General features: G+C 38.6%; 1 protein-coding gene across 4 annotated transcripts in view; it reads right to left on the bottom strand.

The window, feature by feature from the left end:
• The window catches only part of LOC134225082 (uncharacterized), a 273,215-nt gene that overhangs the window by 244,596 nt on the left and 4,335 nt on the right, over window positions 1-24,284 (bottom strand). Inside the window, exon 2 of one of the 4 annotated variants that reach the window (XM_062704868.1) lies at window positions 21,409-22,221. The gene's annotated coding sequence lies outside the window, so the exon portion shown is untranslated. Of the gene's footprint in view, window positions 1-21,408; window positions 22,252-24,284 lie in introns of those variants that run through there. The other 3 variants (XM_062704869.1, XM_062704867.1, XM_062704871.1) reach the window with 3 other exon arrangements.

Here is a 24,284-nt window from a genome sequence, read left to right as displayed (position 1 = left end):
AAAATCTTCTTTTTGCAACTTGTTGCACAAACTACTATTAATGATTCTCTCGAGTACCTAGCTCTCCTGTGGTATCAGTTTTATGCAAATATAATCAGGGCCAAAGGAAAAGACAGCTATGTTTCTTTCATCACAGTGCTCAAACAAGCTGTCAACCGAAATATGCCTTCTAATGTTATCACATTTCTCGCCATCACATCTGATAGTGTACTTCGCAGAAACTATTGCAAACAGTTTATAATAAAGAAACGTATGCCACTCCATTTGCTGGAATTGGAAAGCAATTCCAGGTTATAGAAAAACTGCTACAGTTCAGTAAAACCTAGCGACCATAATGCAGCGCAGTGTTCAAATGCAGTCATACACAGCTGAGGACACAATGTGCAACGTGCATTCTATTATAAACACCAAAGTCAAACCACACTACGTTCACGAGATGCCGATAAGGAGTACAAACAACGCCGTACCGGCGAAACCGATGATGGGTTGGGTGGCATTAGAAAATAGTTTTTATTGTGGCAAACAAACACCGCTGTGGCGGGCCGGTTTCAAGCCGCTTGGCGACTGGCGATTTTTGTGATGGGTACATGTATGGTCGATGGACAGAAGTTCGACTCGAAAAAGAAGCTCAGAGGATATATTTAGATAAGCAAACACAACTTATGCTGTCAGTGGACATTTGTTATTTGAAGCGAATAAAAAACAAATTAGCATGCCACTCTTCGTTGGACAATGCGGTAAATTTCCAACGACACTAATTTCCGCATGAACTCCGTTACAAATTAACAATATTAACTCTGCCAAGCAAAAAGTTCATAGGAATTTGAAAAACCGTTGAGCCGGCATCAAATGAATTCAAATCGTAAAATTTGAATGCTAGCGATTGAGAATTGAGAAGAAAAATGTTTTTGTAACAATCAGTTGATTTTTAATGTTATAAAAAATAAGTAGAGGCAGTTCTATTTTTCATCTTCCGTTGACATATTCTACTCGTCCAGAATTATTCGAAAAAATAATTGATTCAATCGCTTTTTTATGATAAAAAAATAACAAACTAAATTGTATCGAACATTGATCAGGTCCTTATTTCAGATCTGTACGGTAAAGTTTTTCTTAGAAAACCATAAATGTTTTTTTAGAAAAACCATAAAGTTTTATTCCAACATAGGTTAGCTTCTCGAATCAATAATTTTATTTTCATTAAGACTTCGAATTTCTTCTGGATTTTATAACATGAATGCGCTTCCAGTCGGTTGATGAATTGAGTAACTTATTTACATGAATGTTAGCTACAAACCACGTAAATCAATAAAAGCTTCGGTCCTGTCACATGTATCACCCTACGCTGAACTTAGAACAAAAGTTTTCGATTTCATCGCACCAATTTGTAGCGAGTGCTGTTCAAATAAATTACGACCAGCACGGGGAGTTTTAATAAGTGAAACGTCATTGGTGTTAATCGTCGTCTGTGTAATCATCCTACGACAATTATCTACACTGAATTCCATGGGCAAAGCGCAGGAGATCGTTAGAATGTCACCGTGTGGCTCGCACGAGGGAGAATGCTGAACGTTCATACAAGTGGAGTGGGTATATGATGTGTCTGATCCATTGTGTTGTGCTCCGAATTGCTGTGTCGGAACTTTGACTAAAAATTATACAAACAATCTTTAATTATTGCACCGCGGCAGCAGCAGCTTATTGACACTCAGCACGAGCTCTGAATTATGATGGCTGAATTAGATCAGCGAGTGTTTAATGGGCCGAACGACGTGTGGCTGATAGATTTGTATCAGCATTTGAAACGGTATACGATCGTCTATTATACAAAGAGAATAATTTAAGACTTTTCTTAATTAAAAATTAAAATACGGGTAATCTTAGCGATACTATTTTTTTTGGTTTTTGGGTTACATTCTCAGCGATTTTTACCTGTTTGACCACGAATGACGAATAAATATAGTGCTGCTATATAAAAAAGACTATATAAAAATGACGCTATCATACACAAAAACAGTTTAAAAACGTTTTATTCTTGTGATTCATTCGTGGTTTAAAAGCTTTTGAGTTCTCTTGCAGTTCACCACAAACAGAAAATTCGCCGATGCCACAATACTACATTCTTCAATCTATGATTTTAGAGACACTACAAGCGCGTCATAAGCGGAGATGCGGTCTTGTCCGTAAAACTGTTGTAAAGTTTTATGACATTTTCCGCCAAGTGAAGGATTTTGAGAATGCCGTCATAAAACTTCACCAAAAGCATTTGTGGGAAACTTTGTTAAATAGTTCATCAAAATACACTAAATATATTGTCAAAACAAATATTACAAGTACCGTTTAAGCATTACAAGTCTGGCGTTTAAGCATCATAGAACCAATTCTTACAATGATTTTTAGTACTGAGGCTAGTATTTTTAGTATTGATTGATATTGCGAATTAAGTTTATATGGCCTTATAAACGCGAATGTTTGGAATATGAGTCATGTTTGAAATATGAGTCATTGGATTTGAGTCAGAACGATATTCAAGCAAAAACTATGAACCCATGTGTTGGATCTCCTGGGTTTGGATTGGATTTGGATTTTATTTGGTTTGGATTATATTTGGATTAGATTTGTGTTGGGTTTGGATTGGATTTGAATTGGATTTGTGTTGAATATGGATTTTATTTTATTTGGAATTGGATTGAATTTGGATTGAATTAAGACTGGATTCGGATTGGCTTTGGATTGGTTTTGGAATGGATTTGGATTGGATTGGATTTTTATTGAATTTGGATTATATTTGAATTGGATTTGGATTTATATTGGATTTGGATTGAACTTGGAGTCAATTAGGATCGGAATTGGAATTGGATTGAATTTGGATTGCATCTGGTTTAGATTTGGACTAGATTTGCTAATAAGTTTTAGGATTGGATTTGAATTGGATATGGATTGGATTTGAATATGATTCGGATTGAATTAAGATTGAGTTTGGATTGGATTTCCATTAGATTTAGGATTTGGAATGGATTTGGACTAGATTTGGATAATATTTGGATTAGATTGGGATAGGCTTTGTATTGGATATGGATTGGATTTGGATTAGATATAGATTGAATTTGGGTTGGATTTGTGTTGAATATGGATTTTATTTGGTTTGGATTTGGATTAAATTTGAATTGAATTTGTATAAAATTTGGTTTGGATTAGGACTAGATTTGGATAATATTTGGATTAGATTGAGATTAGATTTGGATTGGATATGAATTAGATTTTTATAGGATTTGGATTGAATTTGAAATTAATTTGGATTGGATAAGGATTAGATTTGGATAATATTTGGATAATATTTGGATTAGACTGGGATTGGATTTGTATTAGATATTGATTGGATTTGGATTGAATTTTGATTGGATTTCGATTAGATATAGATTGGGTTTGGATTGGATTTGGACTAGGTTTGGATTAGATTGAAATTGGATTTGTATTGGATATTGATTGGGTTTGGATAGGATGTTGATGGGATTTGTATTTGGATCGAATTTAGATTGGATGTGGATTAGATTCGGATTGAATTTGGATTGGATTTGGACTAGATTTGAATAATATTTGGATTGACCATTTCGGTCAAATTACCGTTTCGGCCATACGACCCTATCGTCCAAACGACCCTTTCGGCCTAATGACCCTTTCGGCTAAATGACCCTATCGGCTAAAGGACCCTTTCGGTCAAATGACCCTTTCGGTCAAACGACCCTTAAGGCTAAATGACCTAAATGAACCTTTCGGTCAAATGACCCATCCGGCCAAATGACCCATTTGGCCAAATGGCCCATTCGGCCAAACGACCCATTCTGCCAAACGACCCTTACGGTAAAACGACCCTTTCTGCCTAATGACGCTTTCGGCCTAATGACCCGTTCGACCAAACGACTCTTTCAGCCAAATGACCCTTTCGGCCAAATGACCCTTTCGTCCAAATAACCCATTCGGCCAAATGATCATTTCGGCCAAACGACCCTTTCGTTCGAATGACCCTTTCGGCCAAATGACCTATTCGGCCAAATGACTTTCGGCCTAATAGTCTGTTCGGCCAAACAACTTTTGGCCTAGTGACATTCGGCCAAATGGGTTTCGGCCAAATGACCCTTCCTCTTGGATTGGATGTGGATTAGATTTGGATTGAATTCGGATTGGAATAGGACTTGATTTAAATAATATTTGGATTATATTGGGATTGGATTTGTTTCATATGTGGATTCGATTTGGATTGAATTTGAATTGGATGTGGATTGAATATGAATTAAATTTGGATTGGATGTAGATTGTATTGGATTTGAATTGAATTTAGATAGAATTTGGATAAGATTTTTATTAGTGATTTTAATATATGTATTAGATTGGAATTGGATTTGTATTGGATATGGGTTGGATTTGTGTTGAATATGGATTTTATTTGGTTTAGATTTGGATTGAATTTAGATTGGATTGGTTTTGGATTTCGATTGAATTTAGTTTAGATTTGAATTGTAGAAGTTGTAGAAATTGTAGAGTTGATTTGGATTGAATTTGGATTTGTATTGGATTCGGAATGAACTTGGATTATATTTAGATCGGATTTGGATTGTATTTGGATTGAAATTTGGATTTGGATGAAGTTTGGATTGGATTAGATTTGAATTGGAATTGGATTGTATTTGGATTAGATTTAGATATTAATTGGATGAGATCGGCATTGGATTTGTATTGGATTTGGATTCGATTTGGATTGGATTTGGATTGTATTGTAAAATAATATATAATATATAATATAATATAATATAATATATAATATATATATATATATATATATATATATATATATATATATATATATATATATATATATATATATATATTGTAATATATTGTATTGGATTGTAAAACATAGTCGAAAATTGTAAATAAATAAATAAATAAATGTATTCGATTTAGATTACATATAGATTGGACTTGGATTACTTTTGGGATAAATTTGGATTGAATTTCGATTGTGCTTTGATTACATTTGGATTTGGATTGGATTTGGATTTAATTTGGATTAGATTGTGATTGGATTTGTATTGGATATAGATTGAGTTTGGATAAGATTTGGATTGTATGTAGATTGGGTTTGGATTGGATATAGATTAGATTTGAATTGGATGTGGATTGAATTTCGATTGAATATGAATTGGATTTGGAATGGATTTGAATTGGATTTGGAATAGATTTACTATGGATTTGGATTTGATTTGAATTGGATTCGGATTGAATTCGGATTGGATTTGGATTGGATATGAATTGGATTTGGAACGGATTTGGATTTGGATTAGATTTGCTATGGATTTTGATTGGATTTGGATTGGATTTGGATTGGATTTGGATTGGATTTGAATTGGATTTGGATTGGATTTGGATAGGATTTGGATTGAATTTGTATTGGATTTGGATTGGATTTGGATTAGATTTAGGTTTAATTTGTGCTGAACATGGATTTTTTTTGGTTTGGATTTGGATTGAATGTGTATTGGATTTGGATTGGATTTGGGTTGAATTAGGATTGGATTTGTAATGAATTTGGATTGAATTTGTATTGAATTTTGATTGGATTAGGACTAGATTTGGATAATATTTGTAGTAGATTAGGATTGGATTTGTATTGGATATGGATTCAATTTTGAAAGGATTTGGATTGGATTGGAATTGGATTAGAATTGAATTTGGATGGGATTTGGACAAGATTTGGATTGAATTTGTATTGGATATAGATTGGATTTGGATATGATTGGGTTAAGATTGAATTTGGATAGGATTTGGAATGAATTTGGATAATAATTGGATAAGTTTGAGATTGGCTTTGTATTGGATATGAAGTTGATTTTTATAGGATAAGGATTGAATTTGGATTAGATATGGATTGGATTTGGATTGAATTTGGAATGGATTTGGATTGAATTTGAATTGGTTTTGGATTGGATTTGGATTGAATTTGGGTTGGATTTGAATTGGATTTAGATTCGAATTGGGTTTGGATTGAATTTGGATTGGATTTGGATTTGGATTTGGATTGGATTTGGAATAGATCTGGATTGAAATTTAATTGGATTTGGATTGGATTTGGCTTGGATTTGGATTGGATTCGGATTTGGATTGGATTTGAATTGGATTTGGATTGGATTTGGATTGGTTTGGATTGGTTTGGATTGGTTTGGATTGGTTTGGATTGGTTGGATTGGTTTGGATTGGATTGGTTTGGATTGGTTTGGATTGGTTTGGATTGGTTTGGATTGGTTTGGATTGGTTTGGATTGGGTTTGGATTGGTTTGGATTGGTTTGGATTGGTTTGGATTGGTTTGGATTGGTTTGGATTGGTTTGGATTGGTTTGGATTGGTTTGGATTGGTTTGGATTGGTTTGGTTGTGTTTGGATTGGTTTGGATTGGTTTGGATTGGTTTGGATTGGTTTGGATTGGTTTGGTTGGTTTGGATTGGATTTGGATTGGATTTGGATTGGATTGGATTTGGATTGGATTTGGATTGGATTTGAATTGGATTTGGATTGGATTTGGATTGGATTTGGATTGGATTTGGATTGGATTTGGATTGGATTTGGATTGGATTTGGATAATATTTGGAGTAGATTAGGATTGGATTTGTATTGGATTTGGATTGGATTAGGACTAGATTTGGGAATATTTGGATTAGATTGGGATTGGATCCGTATTGGATATGGATTCGATTTGTATAGGATTTGGATTGAATTTGGATTAGACATAGATGGGATTTGATTTGGATTCGGATTGAATTTAGATTGGATTTGTATTTGATTAGGATTGGATTTTGATTAGATTTGGAATAAATTTGGTTTGGATATAGATTGCATTTTGATTGGATTTGAGTTGGATTTGTGTTGAATATGGATTTCTTTTGCTTAGATTTGGTTTGGAATTGGACTGAATTTGAATTGGTTTTCGAATGGATTTGGATTGGATTTGAATTGAATTTGGGTTGGTATTGGATTTGAATTGGACTGGATTATATTTAGATCAATTTTTGATTGGTTTTGGATTGCTTTTGGAATGGGTTTGGATTGAGTTTCTTTTGGATTTGGATATGACTTGAATTTGGATTGGATTTGAATTAGATTTGGGTTGGATTCGTGTTGAATATGGATTTTATTTGGTTAAAATTTGGATTGAATTTAGTTAGGATTTGGATTGGTTTTGGATTTAGATTGGACTCGAATTGAATTTGTATTTGTCTTGGATTCGGATCGGACATGCATTATATATAGATTGGATTTGGATTAGAATTCGGGATAGAATTTAGGTTGAATTTGAATTGGATTTGGATTAGATTTGAATTGGATTGGATTTGGATTGTATTTGGATAAGATATGTATTGGATTTGGATTGAATTCGGATTGGATTTTGATTTGGATTGGATGTGGATTTCGATTGCATTGGGATTAGAATTGAATTTGGAATGAATTTAGATTGAATTTGAAACAAATTTAAAGTAGATGTAGATTGATTTGAATTGGATTTGGATTCGATTTTGATTGAATTTGAATTGAATATAATGAATTGGATTGAATACCTCGGCAAAGATCCAAGGATGTTATCGATCATTTAGTAATTGGCATTCGATCATCTAGTAATTCGTCAATAACTCATTTCAAAAGCTGATTTTCAAAATGTGTTGTATGGTGGAATCCTAGTGCGAAGGTTTTTCTACAACTCTGCCAAATGATTCGTTGTTTGAATTCCACTAGTAACGGAGTTTAGCTTTAGCTTCAGTAACTTAGACAAATTCCAATCATTTAGTTTAAGTTACCGTCATCGGGGGTGACAATGGGTCAAATGGGGGTGAGAATGGGTCACTGTTTTCAACTACTTAGAATGCTTGCAGAATAGATTGAATGTTTCTAGGGGCAAGAAGACTAAAATATAAGGGACCGTTTTGAACCTCTTACGTTTACGACCTCTAGACCAGGCTTGTAAAATGTCATCTGCATGTCATTAGACTAATTTGTTCATAACTTTCTTTAGAAGCCAAATTTATTCCATAGTTTTAGATGTACTCATAACGCTTGAGTAGGGCTATATTTTTGTCCAAGGGTACATTGCTCTAAATATAACATCTGAGGCTGAAGAGTGAAAACTCTCCAAAATGTCACGTGTCATTTGACATAATGTCATTTGAATGACATTTTGCCTCCCACGCCCCAGATTACAAATTTACAGCAATGTCTTGTTAGACAAAGTTGTAGGCACATTTAAGCGCTATAAGTTCGTTATACATCATGATTTGATAGCTACTTTCTGGAAAAAGTTCTGGGAAAACTATACAAACGAATGCAAATGACATTTTCAACACTGCTCCAGACTGCCGGTGAGAGTGACGACCCCAGACCCATTGTCACCCCCGATGGCGGTACTGTAACTAGCGCTATAACTCTGTTACTAGTGGAATTCAAGCAACGAATCATTTGGCAGAGTTGTAGAAAAACCTTCGGACTAGAAGTCCACCATACTACACATTTTGAAATTCAGCTTTTGGTATGAGTTATTGACAAACTACTAAATGATCGAGCGTACTTTGAATTTTAATTAATCAGATATAATTCATAAAACTATCAATTTAACTGCCGTGTTCTGAAAAAGTATACAACATATAAGTTTTTCAGTTTTTTTGTTAAAGAGTAGGATGAGTACACCCAGGTTTTTTTTACACGGTTTGGTTTTGGTCGTTTAAGACCTTCAGGGTCAATGAAGCAATGAGTTAACCCCACCAAAAAATTCACAAAAAATCAAAGAAAATTCAGGGGGTATTTGAAAAGCTGTAAAAGTTCAGGTTAACCAAGAAAATAAAGAATTCCAACCGCGTAAAAAAAAACCTGGGTGTAGTGTCCTTTAACACTAATATTGAAAAAATGGCATATACGTCACTTTGTGAGATTACGGCAGTTAGGCTGTATCACTTAATTCAAAATTTGACAGAACTGCCGCATCTGTCGTTTCTTTGAGACTGGGTTATTTTTAACCAGTTTTTGTGTAAACTAGTGGCCCTTTAAAGTAACCATGGTGTGTTGTAAATGCTTTAGCACGTGTTCACATATTTACCGATAAAGTACTTTACTTTAAGTGGGGAACTGATAATTCCTTCATTACGAAGACTCATAAACTATTTCTACTCGTGGATTTGAATCTTCCAGCTTTGTACATGTAAACGAACCATCACCAATTCAATAACTGTACAAATAAGATAGAACCAACAATTCAGTCACCAACCGTATATTTACAATGCACACGGGGACCGAACGGTGAACTATCAAACGAGTCGGCAAACCCACACCCAATCATACTGACAGTCGTCGTACAATTTTATGGGCATAATTAGAGTGTCAAGGTTTGCATTGTCATTAAAATAAAGTATGTATATTATTGGCCGATGAGTACACAGAAACTCTACACCCTTTGCTAGGAGTCTGATTAGTGTCATTTGTTATAACAGGCCTATAATAGCTGTAACCTGCTTTCCTCAACGTTCCAGCAGAGATGATTGATGCTAGCTGATCTACCGCATTCGCCCTATCAGTTCGGAAAGCAGAAACGATGACGTCAATGGCATGGGTGCTTATAACTCGACAGCTGAATCGAGTGTAATCGCCATCAAAACAAAACTCGACCTACCAAAACAGAGGCATTCCAATTCAAACATGTGTGAACCTTCGGTTTGGAATACGAATGATACAATTGTGATGGAAGCATGCGAGAAGAGAGATAATTGGAGTAAAAGGAAAATATGTTGTTTCTGCCCAAGCGGACATTGAGCAGCCAGAAGGATGTTAATTTTGAAATTATATCCCCGCAACATAAATTTGCATTTTCTGAAAACAAAAATTAAAAAAATCAAAAACTCGAGGTACAATTGGAAAAAATGTGTTCATACTGGTACGGTTCAAAACTTTTTTTGCCACTAAAATAATAATAATTGTAGCACTTTGCCGACGTTTAACATGGGGCTTTCTTAGCCGTGCGGTAAGATGCGCGAATACAAAGCAAGACCATGCTGAAGGGGGCTGGGTTCGATTCCCGGTCCGGTCTAGAAAACATTCGAGTTGGAAATTCTCTCGACTTCCCTGGGCATATAAAAGTATCGTCGTGTTAACCTCATGATATACGAATGCAAAAATGGTAACTTGGCTTAGAAACCTCACAGTTGCGAGCCGGCAACGTTCCAATTGGTGAATGTCATGCAGTCCTTGCATGTATACGATACCCGTATTAATATTCCATTCGAACGTGATATTTTGCTACATATACATGAATCGTTTAATAGGTCGATGGCGAAGGAGTGCAAAAATCCGCATATAAAAAGTAGACAGCCGTATGACGGCACGAACACCAAATGCGAAACCTGCTAGACGGGCAATCAGCTGATCACGTTTCGTTGGATGGTGAATATTGTGGTACTTGCATGGGAAAAATAGCACTGCTACCATGGATCGGGTGCCGACACATAACTGGCGGAATGGTGGCGGAGCATTGCTGCTGGTTGTGTGTACAAGTGAGTCGTATGTTGAACTCGATGCAGCGCTGATAGAAAGATGTGTATTTCATATTTTGTTGATTTTATTGCAAAATTTTTGAACATGGTTTACAAACAAAATAATTTCTTAGCGTTCATCAGAATAAATGTATACTTTTTGAATTGTAATAAAACTTTTGCAAAGTCTCTAAATATTAGGCAATGACCCGGGAAAAGCATCCAAACATCCATTAACTCAAGAACAATAAAGCAGCTGGTAAGGATGGTAACGGAGCTGAATTTGGGCCCGGAAATGCTAACCGACTGTCTATACAGACTGATTGTCAGAATCTGAGAAACTGAACAGCTACCGGAGGAGTGAAAGGAAGGTCCCAACTACAAAAACGACGACAAGCTGGAGTGTGAGAACTTTTGAGCAATTACCACCCTAAAAGCCGCCTGCAAAATGATTCCTAAGATCTTTCTAAGATCTAAGATCTTTCGTCGTCTGTCCAATAGTGAGTGAGTTCGTAGCAAATTTTGAAGCCGGCTTCGAGCGGCTTGACGACCGCTCGATAACGGATCCAATCTTTACTGTACGCCAATCCTTAAAAAATGTCGTGAATATCAGGTCCCAACGCATCACCAGTTTCTCGCATTCAAGGCGGCATACAACAGAATGAACCTCGTATAGCTATGGAAAATCGTGTACGAAAATAGCTTTTCCGGAAAGCTTAGAAGACTGATAAAAGCAAGTAAAAAGCAGTGAAAAGTTAAGGTTAGCAGCATAATGCCGATCCAACTTTATACCTAGCAGGCATCAGAAGGCGTATCGCAGAATTCCAACCAAACGCTGATACAAATCCTCCAACATCAGCAGTTGATGACGCAACTTACTCAGCAGGTTTCGGCAACCCAACTGGTCATTCAGAAGTTGTCGAGAGATGACATTGTTTTGGATTCGCTCTCCAGCAACATCACTGAGTTCGTTTATGATCCGGAGCAGGGATGTATGCACGGTAAGGGTCCTTTCAGGGAGGGAAGGGATCCGGTCAAGCGTTACGATCCATACACAAAAATTAAACCTTCCATACAAAAAATGTTACGAGGCAAAGGGTAAGGGTCCAAAATCATCAAATTTAGCGTTACGTAATTTTTGAAAGAGCCCAAAGCGGATTTGTTCGATGCAGCAAAGGTCCGATTACTGATGAGGAAATTGAAACCAGCAGCGCATGAACGGTTCACAAGTATTTTGCCTAGACTATAAAAAGAGTTAACAGTGAAACAGTCGCGAAATTAAAAACGATTTTTTTGGACCTACAGTTTCTGTGTTTCACCGCCGTTATTTGTGTCTGCGAACGACAAAAGACGATTCCGATGATTTTGTGTCGTATTCGTGCAAAGTAAACCAAGCGTGTGTGAATTTCAATTTGCGTGATCTTTCCGAGAGCAATTTGAATGTCTCATTGTTTGTGTGCGGTCTGAAATCGTCGCAAGATTCTGACATTCGTATGAGGATAATTACCAAATTGAATGAGACAAAAGATATTTCTCTGGAAGAAGTGGTGGAAGATTGTAAAAGTTTACTGAGCCTGAAACAAAACAACAGTCTTGTAGAAAAACAGCAAACATTCAGTGATGTGAATGCAGTTCATCAGGATCGACCTTTCAAGCCTAAACAAGGAAAGTGAACAACAATCAACCGAAAACCCCATGTTGGTCATGGGGGGAATGCATTTTTCTGCCGATTGCTCATTCCGTGAACATCAGTGTCGCAAGTGTAAGAAAACAGAACATAGAGAAGGATATTGTGTCTGTTTTTCATTTTCAAGTCCTGGTGTCAGGTGGGACACAAAACATCCTGACACGACGGCCCTCCGACGAGACAGGAGGTTTGCGCAGGCCCAATAAGCCGCCTGTAAAACCAATAATTACGAACAATATAAGAGATAATGCGACTCGATATAATCGGCAAAGACCTAGGCGACGAATAAAGGATCACGATTGGAAGCTTGGAACATGGAACTGCAAGTCGCTAGGTTTCGCAGGTTGCGACAGGATGATCTACGATGAATTACATCCCCGCAACTTCGACGTCGTGGCGCTGCAGGAAATTTGCTGGACTGGACAGAAAGTGTGGAAACGCGGGCATGGAGAGGCTACCTTCTAACAAATCTGTGGCACCACCAACGAGCTGGGAAAGATTCGCCAACGTGTGATTGGGTGGCAGCTAATCAACGCAAGGACGTGCACGCTGAGGATAAAAGGCCGTTTCTTCAACTATAGTATCATCAACGTGCACTGCCCACACGAAGGGAGAACCGACGACGAGAAAGAAGCGTTCTACGCATAGCTGAAGCAGACATATGATGGATGCCCACTGAGGGACGGCAAAATCGTCATCGCACAGGTAGGAAGGGAGGCAATGTATAGACCGGTCATCGGACTGGATAGTTTGCACACCGTATCGAATGATATCGGCCAACGGTGCATAAACTTCGCAGGCTCCCGCGGAATGGTAGTACGAAGCACCTTCTTTCCTCGCAAAAATATCCACAAGGCCACATGGAGATCACCTGACCAAGAAACGGAAAACCAAATCGACCTCGTTCTAATCGACGGTAAATTCTTCTCCGACATCACGTCCGCACTTACCGCAGTGCGAATATTGAATCCTATCACTACCTCGTTGCAGTATGCCTGCGCTCAAAACTGTCGACGGTGTACAACACGCGTCGGAGTCGTCCGCCGTAGCTAAACATTGGGCGGCTACAATACGGCAGACTAGCCCAAGACTACGCGCAGCAGCTGGAAGTGGCACTCTTAACGGAAGAGCAGCTAGTCGCAGCATCTCTTGAAGATGGCTGGAGAGATATTCGATCCGCCATTGGTAGTACCAGAACCGCTGCACTTGGCACGGTGCCGCCGGATCAGAGAAACGACTGGTATGACGGCGAGTGTGAGCAGTTAGTGGAAAAGAAGAATGCAGCATGGGCGAGATTGCTACAACACCGCACAAGGGCGAACGAGACACGATATAAACGGGCGCGGAACAGACTAAAATCGATTTTTCGGAGGAAAAAGCGCCAACAGGAAAATCGAGACCATGAAGAGGCGGAGGAAGAGGTTCAAGAGAAGACAATGTTAGCCAACCACCGCGAGTTCGCATCGGTGGTGACGAAATCGAGGTGGTAGAAGAATTTGTGTACTTGAGCACACTGGTGACTGCCGAAAATGATACCAACAGAGAAATTCGGAGACGCATAGTGGCTGGAAATCGTACGTACTTTGGACTCCGCAAGACGCATCGATCGAAAAGAATTCGCCGCCGTACCAAACTGACAATCTACAAAACGCTCATTAGACCAGTAGTCCTCTACGGACACGAGACCTGGACGTGGAGGACCGACGCGCACTTGGAGTTTTCGGAAGGAAAGTGCTGCGTACCATCTATGGTGGGGTGCAGATGGCGGACGGTACGTGGAGGAGGCGAATGAACCACGAGTTGCATAAGCTGTTGGGAGAACCATACATCGTTCACACCGCGAAAATCGGACGACTGCGGTGGACCGGGCACGTAGCCAGAATATCGAACAGTAACCCGGTGAAAACGGTTCTCTACAACGATCCGACGGGCAGAAGAAGGCGAGGTGCGCAGCGGGCAAGGTGGATCGATCAGGTGGAAGATGACTTGCGGACCCTCCGTAGACTGCGTGGTTGGCGACGTGTAGCCATGGACCGAGGCGAATGGAGAAGACTCTTATACACCGCATAGGCCACTTCGTCTTAGTTTGAATAAAAAAACTGAATGGCCGTCAAATCAGTCCAAAATCAGCGATAAATAGCTTTAACAGTTTTACCAGCGTCGGGGCAGGGTTTTACCATTGTCTCTGATTGTCTCATCAATGGGTAACGACTGAGTATTCCATCAAAATTTCGGGATCGAGTTCTACGAGTACTACACAAAAAACACCTTAGAGTAGAAAGAATGCGGTCCATATCACGTAACTACGTCTATTGGCCTAGAATCGACGAGCATATCAATCATCGCTTTCGTACGTGCGTAGAATGTTCGAGAGTAGCCATGACCCATAGTAAAACCAACATGGAATCTTGGCCTACACCAGGATTCATGCAGACTGTGCTGAAACAGTCGACGGTAATTACTTTTTAATTGTAGTAGTTGTAGTAGTGGAATTTGGTATCAGTGAAAAATTGGTACTTTACTCTCGGCCCTCTGACAACTCCTAGTAATAGCCTAGAAATAGAAATAGCTAGCCTTGGGGAAGGCCCATGTTTAATTCCCTTGCTTTACCCATATTGATTATTTGATAGAGAAATGCCGGAAAAGGATCCATTTACTAATTTTCAAATTTTATAGAACGGATATTCTCTCTGTTTTTCCGTCCTACATGTGTCCGTAAGCAGGCCCTACATTACGCTGGGATATGGATACTCTGAAGTAGTGTGTAACGGTGAATATCCGGTCAAATCATGACCTCCCTAACCCCGAATCCGAAGGTGTCAGGCGACCCGTGCCGAGGGGATGAATGGCCTGGGCGTAAAACAATTAGCCAGGCAGTAAACGGAGCCTGTAATGCTGGGTAGATAGCTTTTTGGTGGTGCATTACGGAGTAAGAACTACCACATTGCGCTTCAGTTCTTACTATTCTTGATAATACATATGAGTCGCAAGAGTATGGAACGGCTATAATATGCTTTTAGATGAAACATCTTTTGCACCTTTTGGATGCAGTCAATGGAGTAAATTATAAGAAAGTAACTCAATCTTAGGCTGGGTTTGAAGCCGACGACATGAATCTCCAAGCTCCAGAGGGCTGATTAATTAGGAAAGAAGCGGATACGAATTTGGTGGATCTGCTAAAACCTCTTATTTTTTATCAACAAAAGATTCTACTTGGAAAGAAACCTGAGAAAGAAACTCGTCATTTTATTCGTTTCTCTCAATTTAATTCCTCTCAATTTTGTGATTTTTTCAGCAGTTAGCAAAATAAAGCAACGGAATTGGAGCTGTATTTGTTCAAGCAAATTTCCCGTATTCTGAAATAATTTACTGCCATCGATTTATTTGAGGTCAATGACAGCGCACTGATTAAATGCATTTCGTTTGACACTTCCAACAAACAATCTGGTATTTAGATCTCTGATAAATTTCATTGTTATCATAACCACATCTGAGAAAAGTCCAATACCAATCAAGTCTTTTATATTGTTGAGATTTCTATTGCGTTTGAGTATTGCATTAATATGTATCTTAGGTATGAACATAATAGGTTCATGTTAAGTGCCAAACAGACGCTTGAACACATGAGGCTCTATAAGACAGTCATAAATTTGGGATGATTTCAAACAGGTTTGAACATTGCCATACATTACCAACTATAAATTCTATTACACAAAGTGTTTGCGAATTAAATATTCACGACTCGGCGATCAAATAGCAGCCACCATATGAATAGTCACTGGGACTTTGTTCCCTCAGATGTAACAAGTGGTACTCCTTGATTCTCTCCCACTTACGAGTGATGCACATATTCGCAAACAGAATAATGATTAATCGAACCTACATATGCCATTGCAATTCAAATAAGCTGATACCAGCTACAGACCTGCTAGCAATGTAACCAATTCCCTGCGAACGAACGTAAATTATGCGTTGATTGCGTGCTACTAAAACATTGTGTTCGACGAAGGTGAAGCGAACATCAGCTGGTGTGCAGTGATGGGTGTGATAAGACAAATTCATTTCGGATCACGTTGGGCCTGAGGTGCTGCTATGTGTACCTGCGGTGTGGGAGTAGCTTTCTGAGGCTTCACCATTGATACCGCCCATGAATGGTCGTGTCTGATTAGATTTCACTGATTTACGACATGTCTCGTGGTTGGGTACGCTAGTAAAATGGAAACAGATAGAAGGATCGAACTAAGATCTGAATATGTCAACAAAGACTGAATTTGATTATTTGAAATTAAACTAGTCGGTATTTTTTAATAATACCTTACACAAATAAATTGATGCGATGGTATGCCTTACTTCCATTTTGGAAATTATGAAAAATGATACAGACTGTGTCGGAAATGATATGGGCTTCGTGGCCGTGCGGTTTGCGATGCCTAGCTAGACCATGAAGTGTGGATTCGGTTCGGTTCCCGCCCGGTAAAAAAAATCATTGTGTGTTTTGTAAATAGCCTGTTCGTAGCCTCATACTAGATATTAAAGGTTCTGTCTTCACGACCTTTGGTCGAAAAGTTTGAACACTTTGTGTGTGGTAACGCATACACTACGATTTGTTTTATCGTTTTCATCATACGCATTTTTTAATATTTAATAAGTTCACCACATTTTATCATCAGCAGTTACATTGAAGTATATCGCTTTGAAAATTTGCAACAAGTTATACTAAGAGGTGTGCTCCACCGACATTTTTAAATCGGCGCACCGCCGTTTAAAATTTGTCACGACACTGATCTATAATTTTCCACGCTGATTCAAATTTTAAGAAGTCCGTAGAATTTCCTGATTGGTCCCTACAACATCACGTTGAAGCTTCAGAGAATCTTTCGCGAAGATACGAATGATTTTCTTGAAAATTCCGTTCAATTTATTGTTGAAATTTCGAAAAACTGCGTTAAAACTAAGAACAAAACTTGTGTGGATGTTGCGAAGCATTTTCCGTTGAAATCCAAAGAATATCTCAATGAAATTGAATTTTTGAACGGAAAAGGGTCGTTCGGCAGAAAGCCACTTGGCCGAAGACTCCAATGCTGAAAGTTATTTGGTCGAATATGCTGTTTGACCAGATAGTCTATTTGGTAGAAGACTATCTAGAATTAAATTATTTGGCCGAAAATGTCATTTGGTCGAATAGTTTATAGGCTGAAAAAATCGGTTGGCCGAATAGCTCAATTGGCCGAATATGCCCTTTGGCCAAAATGGTCGTTAGCAGAAAGCGCCATTTGGCCGAAATGGACATTCGGCCGAAAGTGTCGTTCGGCTGCATTTGTCATTTTAGATATTTTCAAGAGATCAACGAAAAAATCTTTTGAATTTCGCCGGAAAAATATGATCAAGTTCCGCATAAAATTCCTTAAGTTTTTCCATAACATTCATTTAGAAATTATTTTCAAATTTTCCACGGGAACTACTTTGAAGTTTTAAGATTTGTTTGGAACTACCAAGAGGAGCACTTTGAATTTCCCAAACAAAATTGCTTGAAATTTCAGCGGAAAATTCTTCGGATTTTACATGAGAACCTCTTCAGAATTTTCACGTTAAGTTATTTCAAATTTCTACAGGAAAATATTCGGAATATCCGCTGCAAGTTAAAGTTGAGTTCCTGTTGAAGAGTCTTCAAAATTAACACAGAAAACACCTTTATAATGGTAGGAGCTTGTGACTGGTAGAAGGAATGCTTTAACTTTGACTTTCTCAATCTAGATTGATTACGACGACTAGTTTGGCATAATCAACATTTAAAACAGAAAATGATTCGGAATTTCCGCGGGAGACTCTCAGGAATGTTCACGAGAAATTCTCCGAAATTTCCTGGGAAAATCTTTCAAAGTTTCAGCGGAAGATTGTTCAGAATGTAGATTTTAACAAAAACAATCTTTGGTTTTCCAACTCGGAAACTTCGGACAATTTTCAAGGAATTTCTACAGAAAATTCTTTGTATTGTCCATAAGAAAGTCTTGGAAAAATCCATCGGCCGAAAGCGATAGACAGCCGAACTGGTAATTTGGCCGAAAAGGCCGTTTGCTTTTTTATAAATCGTTACAGATCGTCTGGCCGAAACGAACGTTTGGCAGAAGAAGTCATTAGGCCGAAAATGTCATTTGGCATACGGCTAAATGTCAATTACTGAACGAATAATATAGTCAAAACTGACCTGAACGTTCATCTGAAACTGTTATAAGGTCAAAAACGATTTGATCGAAAATGTAGTTTGGCCAAAAGCAACACTCAGCCGAACTGGGAATTTGACTGAAAAAGTTGTTTGCCCTAACAGGTCATTTGACTGAAAATGCCATTCAGCCGAAAACGTCGTTTGACCGAATAAATCATTTGACCGAAAATGCAATTTGGTAAGAATGGTCATTTGGCGAAAAAGCCATTTGGCCCAAAAATGTCTTTTCTGTGAAAACTACCAGTTTGGCCAAATGGCATGTTCTGCGAAAAGTGTCGTTCGGCTGAATTGATTTTGACAAAAAAGTTGTTGAGCCGAATAGGTCATGTGGCAGAAAATGACGTTTGGCCGAAATGTTTTTTTTTTTGCAGAAAGGATATTTTCAGGTCAATTGGCTATTTTTGCCAAATGACCATTCCTACCAAACGACATTTTCGGTCAAATGATTTATTCGGTCTAACGATTTTAGCGGACAAATTACCAGTTCGGCCGAATGTCCATTTCGGTTATATTTTCGGCCCATTTCGACCAAACCATTTAATAGAATGTTCATTTCGGCCAAACGATATTTTCGGACAAACCATTTTTGACCTGATAACAGTTCCGGATATACGTTCAGTTCAGCTTAATGGGATTTGGTTAGATAAATTTTGGCTTCAAGTACAGTATTGACTTAAAAAGTAGAGAGGTCACGAAATTTCGTTCAATGGTCATTTGTCAAAAAGCCCATTTCGTCGTAAATGTCATTTGGTCTAACGGGTGGAAATTTTCGACCATACTATCCGTCCAATAATTGGCATGTATGACCCATTGGGCTAATCGACATTTTCGGCCTAATGACCCATTCTTAAAAACGACCATTTCGGAAAACGACTTTCTCGCCTAAATTACCAGTTCGGACGTATTTTGCTTTCAGCAAATAGAATTTCCCAAGGATTTCGTATGGACACACTAGTCGTTAGATAATTGCAACATGTTTATGTTTCAGTTGGCAAATGCCGTTCGATAAATGCAACGCATTCTAGACGTCAAACGGTTGTCAGTCGACGTCAGATGCAATAGAAGCGCACACCTCTAGTTAAACTCATGTTGGTTTTAAATAATATTCAAATTGTTATTAGAAATCATTCCTTTATACACAGCGAAAAAAATACATGCTGGTTAAAACTTTAGTAATACTAACAAAGTTTTATGCTGGTATTGGGTGCCATTATAAGTTAACTTTGATAAGATTTAGGCGTATCTTAGAAAATGAACACGAATGGTTTTATATCGGGACTGATTTGCGATTTGGGCGTAACTTATTTTGTAAACAAACATTGGAAGGCAAATTCCTGCTAAAACAAGCATTTCCCGGGAAAACCATCATAAAATTAATGTTGTTACTTGGGCTTTGTACTCAGAAACTTTAACTATATAAATATTTCATTTGCCATGGTGATGTAGGTGATGTAGAAAATAAACTATTGATCACTACAGTTTTATTTCCATACAGATTAGAGTGGGGCGTCATGGTCATTTTTTCAAATCAATGGTTTTTCGAAGCCATTCTGGGTCCTGAACAACTGTGCAGAATTTGGGACCGATTGGTTGCTTCCTCGCTTTCCGCATCGCGCTTGAAGTTTGTATGGAAATTAGTATGGGAGAACGTATATTTTTGCATTTCTACTACTAGAGGTTTCAGTTCAACGTAAACCAAGTGACACATTGCGTTAAAGTATAACCCAAAGGATGCCAAAACACTTTGCTGAAGCAGGCACGTTGCTGGAACGTCCACGAAAAAAGTTATAACGCTTCGAACATTGAGTGTTCAAACCATATGCTAAAAATCGTTTATTCTGCCAGCACTGCCGTACTACGTAGACCAATAACTTAACTGAGTGTTATTTCAAAATAATTGATCTTATAGGGCTACAGAGCTAATGGGAGCTATCCGGAATTATTTCACAAAGAAAAAAATCCGACAAGAAGGAAGATAGGTTTTGCCCTTCGATAACCATAGGTTGTCCGGTAGTGCTGGCAGAAACATTGATTCCTTGCATATGGTTTAGACAATCAATTTTCGAAACGTAATAACATTTTTTGTAGACCTTCCAGCTACGTACCTTCTTCGGCAAAGTCTTTCGGCATCTTCCAGGTTATATGCTAACGTATTGAGTCACGTGATTGATGATAAATTGAAGCCGATACGAGCAAAAATGTAAAAAAGTACGTTTTCCCATACTAATCTCCATGTAAATTTAAAACGCGATGCGGCATGCGAGGTTGCAACCAATCGAGCCCATATTTTGCACAGTTGATTGGGGTCCCAAAACGATTCAGAAAAACCTCGATCTCAATTGATCGGACGAAGTTTGCGTTTTTCCATACAACTGCGCCCCACTTTAATAAATATACCTGTAAATAAGATGCCACCCACAGAGTATCGTACGTAAAATAAACAACAATTTGATGAGTCTTTAATTATTAAACAAATAATTGGAAATATGTTTTAAAACATCTCTTCATGACGATTTTTTGAATTATCTTTCAAAATCCTGTAATAATAAACAACAATTTAAAAAGTCACAGCACAGTACTGACTGAATCAGTACTCAAACAATGACTGGCTCCAATGCTTATCATCACACGTGACTTTTGATACAGTTCGTACTCTAAGTATGGTATCGTCATAAAAAAAATGAAACTTAGTCCTTGGCATTGCCAACTCGAACGAAGCCATTAGTCTATAAAGCTAATGTAATAAAAACGGTACGTGTCAGCAAAAACTCTTTGGAATCATTCCCCATCAATTCGATCAATAAGGCAAGCTCAACTTAACAAACTATACAATGATGAAGCGCTCGCTGGAACATACCGGCTGTAGAACGATATGGGTGTTCTCGTTCGAAACGAGATAAAATATTTCCATTAATATAGAAAATTCTTGTTCATCTTACATGTCTTTGATCGGCGACAACATGTGTTTAATCAGCAACAATCGAGGGCAGGACGGCGGTGCATTTACCAGTTGACCTCGTGCGGTAACGATTGCAGCACCATGCACCACATGAGCGATTGAGCGATGCAGCACGTCTATATCAACACTCGTCTACAACACTCCGCGCGCTGCCAATAATCGTCCAGGGTAGAGCAGTACTCATAAGCCAGTTAACAATCTCACCAACACACGCTGCTAAACCGACTGGTTTGGTATTCGTCCCACTGGTCACATATATGCGGGTGGTACAAATTTATCAGTAACAACAAACTGCATCATATCTTCACTGTTCAGCTTTCGTAATATTCGTCCAACAGCAAGGGAAGGCGAAAGGGTAATGGGATTTACACAAACGGCTGTTTCCTTCTTTCACTTGGTTTCGCTGCCGGTTCACCGTTTTATTTTGGCTTCTACTCGGCGATTATAACTTCGCTTCGTATATCCCCCTTTGATTCACCGAAAAAAAATACAACATTTCACTTTAAACACTTCCCGTAGATGTAGTCGTGCGCGAATCGCGAAACGAAAGAACGCGGCTGTATCGAAACAAATCGCTAATGACTTTAGGCGTGAATCCACTAAAAACTTGTTTACCCAACAACTCACTGTTTTGTTTTCGCTTTTTGTTTGCAAAATTTCCACTGCCACAGCACCACACTCTTGGTGTGCCTCTATTTCGGTGGTGGAGGATTCTGCTTTATGTCTTCCTTTCCTGATGGCTAATTGACGTTTACCGTATGGGTTGACGACGTTGATGAAGCTTTTCTGAAAACTGAACGTTGTTGAACACTGAAGTACTTTCGCAGAAATTAAACCGTGGACGGTGGAGATACACTGCGACGAGACACACAGTCAGTGGAGAAAGCCAGGAAACAAAGCCGATTCAGTAGCTGAGGTAATGGAAAACTACACGATGACCGCGGGTTATGCGTGCGTAGTCTAGGGTGGATCTTGAACCTATCTATGGGATTAAAATATGACTAATTGATATTCGGTTCATTGGTATATCCAAGCCTTTCTTGAATCCAAAGCTTTGTTTAAAGTATATTGGCCTATCGCCGGATATTGCTTAATGTCTATAGCGTGTTTAGTCTACGAGCTGCATCACATGATATACAAATCTAACTGGGAGTTATTAATATGGCATATTCCATTTTAAAACACTTTATATCATATAATATAGCTCGCAATCTGAATAGCCTATTTCCATTGTAGGTAGATGCTCTTCCATAGTTATTCATCAGGATAAATTGAATTTTCTAGTCCAGCGAATAGGCATAAATTATTGTACTGTTACGGAAGCGTGAGCACATCACTACAGATTAATCATTCAAAATTTTCGCGAAAAGTGAGTGAGATAAAAATGGTATGAGAAACTTTTTTTTAAATCTCACTCTAGAAAAAAAGTGACGAATAAAATGTATTTCGACTAAAAAATTATCTTGACTCAAAAAAGACTGATTTTCTCTTTTAGAATAGAAAAGACAATTAACTACGTAACCAGTGGCGTAGCCACGGGGGTGGTTTTGGACATAACAAGGCAATTCGGTGGCGCGAAGTCAATTTATGTTTGCATGGAAATTTGTTCTTGAAAAACTTTGAATTTATTCAAGGCTCCCTACAACTGTCAAATCGTGATGAATTCAAATAAACATCCTCAGCCTCTTTTTTTGGAATCTATATAAATGAGACCTCTGGATAACACATTAGTAATGAGTGGATTGAACGGTTCTATTGACAGTGTGAATATGAGATAAATGGCTAAAATGGTGTAATTAGCCTCAACGTAGCAGTGGAAATATAAATCATAATTAATGAGTTACCCACTGGTTGAGCTCAAATAGATTCCAAAAATGGAGGTTGAGGATGTTTATTTGAATTCATCGCGATTTAAGAGTTGTAGGGGGATTTGAATAAATTTAAAGTTTTTCCCATACAAATTTCCATATAAACATAAATAGAATTCGCAGCACCCCTAAATGGCCAAATTTTGCCAGGATTATCAAAATGATACTAATAGACATATGAGAGTTGGAGTTTTCGACCATTTTTGAAATGTGAACTACAGTGGGCTCTGATTAGCTTCTATGAAAAGTTGCATGTATCCGAAAGAAGGCTTCGCTAAAGCGACCGTGTGCCGCTCAAAGCGCACAAGCCCAAGTCCTTGTGTTAGGTGGTGGTAAACAGACCTGACACGACGGCCCTCCGACGAGACAGGCGGTTTGCGCAGGACCAATAAGCCGCCTTTAAAACTATTAATTAAGGGATAATACGACTAGATACAATCGGCAACTACTTAGGCGACGAACGAAGCATCACGATTGGAAGTTTGGAACATGGAACTGCAAGTCGCTAAGTTTCGCATGTTGCGATAGGATAATCTACGATGAATAACATCCCCGCAACTTCGATGTCGTGGCGCTGCAGGAAATCTGCTGGACTGGACAGAAAGTGTGGAAAAACGGGCATCGAGCTGCTATCAAAGCTATGGCACCACCAACGAGCTGGGAACCGGCTTCATAGATGCGCGGGCAAGATGCACCAACGCGTGATTGGGTAGCAGCCAATCAACGCAAGGATGTGCAAGCTGAGGATAAAAGGCCGTTTCGTACTTACCACAGTGCGAATATTGAATCCGACCACTACCTCGTTGCAGCATGTCTGCGCTCAAAACTCTCGCCGGTGTATAACACGTGTCGGAGTCGTCCGCCGCGGTTCAACATTGGGCGGCTACAACCTAGGAGCACGCGCGCAAGACAAGCGACTTCCGGCTCCGAATCTCCAGGAAATTCAGGAGGAGATCGGCCGACTGAAAAACAACAAAGGTCCTGGAGT

The sequence above is a fragment of the Armigeres subalbatus genome, chromosome 3 (genome assembly GCF_024139115.2).
Source record: "Armigeres subalbatus isolate Guangzhou_Male chromosome 3, GZ_Asu_2, whole genome shotgun sequence".
Taxonomy (NCBI): domain Eukaryota; kingdom Metazoa; phylum Arthropoda; class Insecta; order Diptera; family Culicidae; genus Armigeres; species Armigeres subalbatus.
Note: the sequence above shows the minus strand (reverse complement) of the source record. Positions and strands in the feature narration are given on the sequence as shown.